The sequence below is a fragment of the Tupaia chinensis genome, unplaced genomic scaffold (genome assembly GCF_000334495.1).
Source record: "Tupaia chinensis unplaced genomic scaffold, TupChi_1.0 Scaffold000578_2, whole genome shotgun sequence".
NCBI classification, from domain to species: Eukaryota; Metazoa; Chordata; class Mammalia; order Scandentia; family Tupaiidae; genus Tupaia; species Tupaia belangeri.
This window is the reverse complement of record NW_006160094.1, coordinates 8,108,047-8,111,090: the sequence shown is the minus strand read 5'-3', so window position 1 is coordinate 8,111,090 and position 3,044 is coordinate 8,108,047.

Genomic DNA, 3,044 nt, shown 5'->3' with positions numbered 1-3,044 from the left:
GGCACGCACGCACACGTGCCCGGCGTGAGTTCTAAGCCACCAGGTCCGGGATGCGAACCGCAGTCGACTACGTGGGAGTCCAGCGACATAGCCATTACGCTAACTGCTGGTTCCCCAACAAGCCTTTTTTTCTCTTTTTAAAAATTATTTCTGTCTTTTTGTTTTTCTTTATTTTTTGGTTGTTTTCTTTTACTTTTACTTTTACTTTTTTTCCTTTTCTTTTTCTTTTTCTTTTTCCCTTTCTCACTTTTCTGCTCAGCCTCTACACACTGAGTTTCTAGACAGGTCTAGGTGCACAGTAGCCAAATATCTGAATACTTTTAGGGTCAGATTAATCCTCAATTTTCATTGAATCTGTTCCACAAAGGGAGAAAAATGGTACTGTTTAGAGATCACAAATCACCTTTTCCTCCATGCTTCTGAATGTTCAGATTTAACTCCAAAAACTAGGAAAAAACATATAATCCATCAGATGACCAGAAACCACCACAGAGACACAGGAAATAAGAGAAACCAAGAAAATACCTCTTCTCTAAGGAAAAAGAATAACTCCTTATCCTCCACATATGATAATACAAGGGAACTCATGGAAATGTCAAATAAATAATTTAAAATATTCATAGTGACAAAGCTAATAGAGATGCAAGAGAAGAGAGAGGATGAATTCCAGAAGATGCAGGAGAAAGAAGACAATGAGTTCCAGGAGGTGAGAAAAATTCCTGCATGATCTGAAAGAGGAAATACACACAACAAAAAAGAATCAAACAGAATTGTTAGAGATGAAGGCTGCAAAACAGGAAATCAAAACCTCCCTTGAAAGTATTAAAAGCAGATTATATCATTCAGAAGATTGAATCTCAGAATCTCTGACCTAGAAAAATATACCAAATCAACTGAGAAAACACCCTCCAAAATTGAGAATAACATATGAGTAATACAAGATACCATTAAATACCAAAACATCAGAATCATCGGTATCCCAGAAGGTGAAGAAACTAATAAGGGCATTGATAATCTAGCCCATGAAATCCTGGAAGAAAATTTTCCAAACCTAGAGAGGCATTCAAATATCCAGACCCAAGAAATACCAAAGACCCCACATAGAATCAACCCAAGAAGATCTTCTCCAAGGCACATCATAGCTAGATTGACCAAAACCCCAGAGATGAGATACTAAAATTGGCAAGAGAGAAATGTCAAATTACTTTCAAAGGATATCCCATCAAGCTAACTTTGGACCTTTCATCGGAAACAATGTGAGCAAGAATGGGAAAACATATTCAAAGTTTTAAGTGAAAAACAATTTCAAATAAGAATACTATACCCAGAAAGATTATCCTTCACATGGGAAAAAAAAAAAAGCCAATTCTCAGATAAACAGGACCTGAAAGAATCTATCAACACCAGACCAGCTCTCCAAGAAGTGCTGAAGGGAGTACTATACCAGGAAAACTAAAGTCAAACACACAGAAATAAGTACAAAAAACAACCAAGAACATGGCCAGCCTAATGGTAGGGACAAGTCTGGAGTTGAATGTTAACTTTCAGAGTTTATGTGGAATGATCAGGTCACAGTAACCGTGCAAGTTCAATAGAAGAGATTAATTACATGAGACTGAACTGGTGAAATAGAATTTCATGTCTTTTGACTAAAACATTACTGATATTCTTCTATGCATTGTTTTCCATATTTAAGGATTTTTGTCTTCTCTTGAACTGTTGATAGTTTTATCTACCTACTATCTGAACTGAATTCTAACCTTTTTCCTGGCTTTAAGTCTTAAGCAAATTTCTCTTAACATTTTTTGAGTTTTATTTATTATTGTTAAAACTAAAACTGTTTTTCTTGAAATTAAAAATTGCATTTAAAAACTATTTAATGGCTGCTCTACAGCCCCAGCTAGGTGCTACTTTATAGTATGTTCACTTTACTCACTGAAGCTTACACCTAAAGTCAAACATGTGTTCATAGACATGTGTTCATATGTATATGTCAGATGTGCTTAATATTGAAAAATTTTTAAATTAATTAAGATCTTTAGTAAATCAATAAAATGGGGTGGGGGCATGAAAAACAACTATAGAGACCAGAGACAGTGTGGGAGGAGGGTAGGAAATGATGGGGACAGGGGGGGGAGAGGTAGGGAATCAAGGTGGGGAGGAAGCAAAATATATAAGAAACAAAAAATGGAAAATTGCTTGTTGATGATAACAGGGGTAGTAATATCCTTGATTGAGCCAATATACAGTATATTCTGGATGGAAAATCTCATTTTGTATACTGTATTGATGTACAGTGAATGAATGTAAATTAAATAAATAAATAAAAATCAGTTGGCTGTATGTTTAGGGTATAATTCTGAGATCTCTATTCTATTCCATTGGTTCATCTGTTTTTGTGCCAATAGCATGTTGTTTTGATTATCCCAGCTTTATAGTAAATTTTGGGGTCAGGAAGTGAGATGCCACCCACTCCACTCTTCTTGCACAGGATTGCTTTGGCAATTTGAAGTTTTTATGATGCCAGAAAAATTCTATGATCGTCTTTACTAGATCTGTGAATAATGTTTCTGGCAATTTGATTGGAATTGCATTATTTAGATTAATTTAGATATAATTGCCATTTTATTTACATTCATTCTTCCAATCCAGGAATGTGGGATGTGCTTCCACTTTTTTGTGTCATTTTCAATATTATTTTTAAGATTTTCATAGTTTTCTGGGACCAGCAGTTAGCGTAGTGGCTATGTCGCTGGAGTCCCATGTAGTCGACCACGGTTCGAGTTCCAGACCCGGTGGCTTAAACTCATGCCAGGTGCGTGTGCGTGCATGCCCAAGATCCCAAGAGGAGAATGGAGTAGAAAGGATTGTGGCATGGCCATCCCCCCCCGGGGGGTGATTTCTCGCTTTTTTTTTTTTTTTGGAGAGGTTTTTGCTATAGGGTGCGTGCGCTCGCCAGACAGACAGAGAGAGACAGAGAGATAGAAAGCAAGAAATCACCCCCCAGGGGGGGATGGCCACACCGCAATCCCTTTTCCTCCATT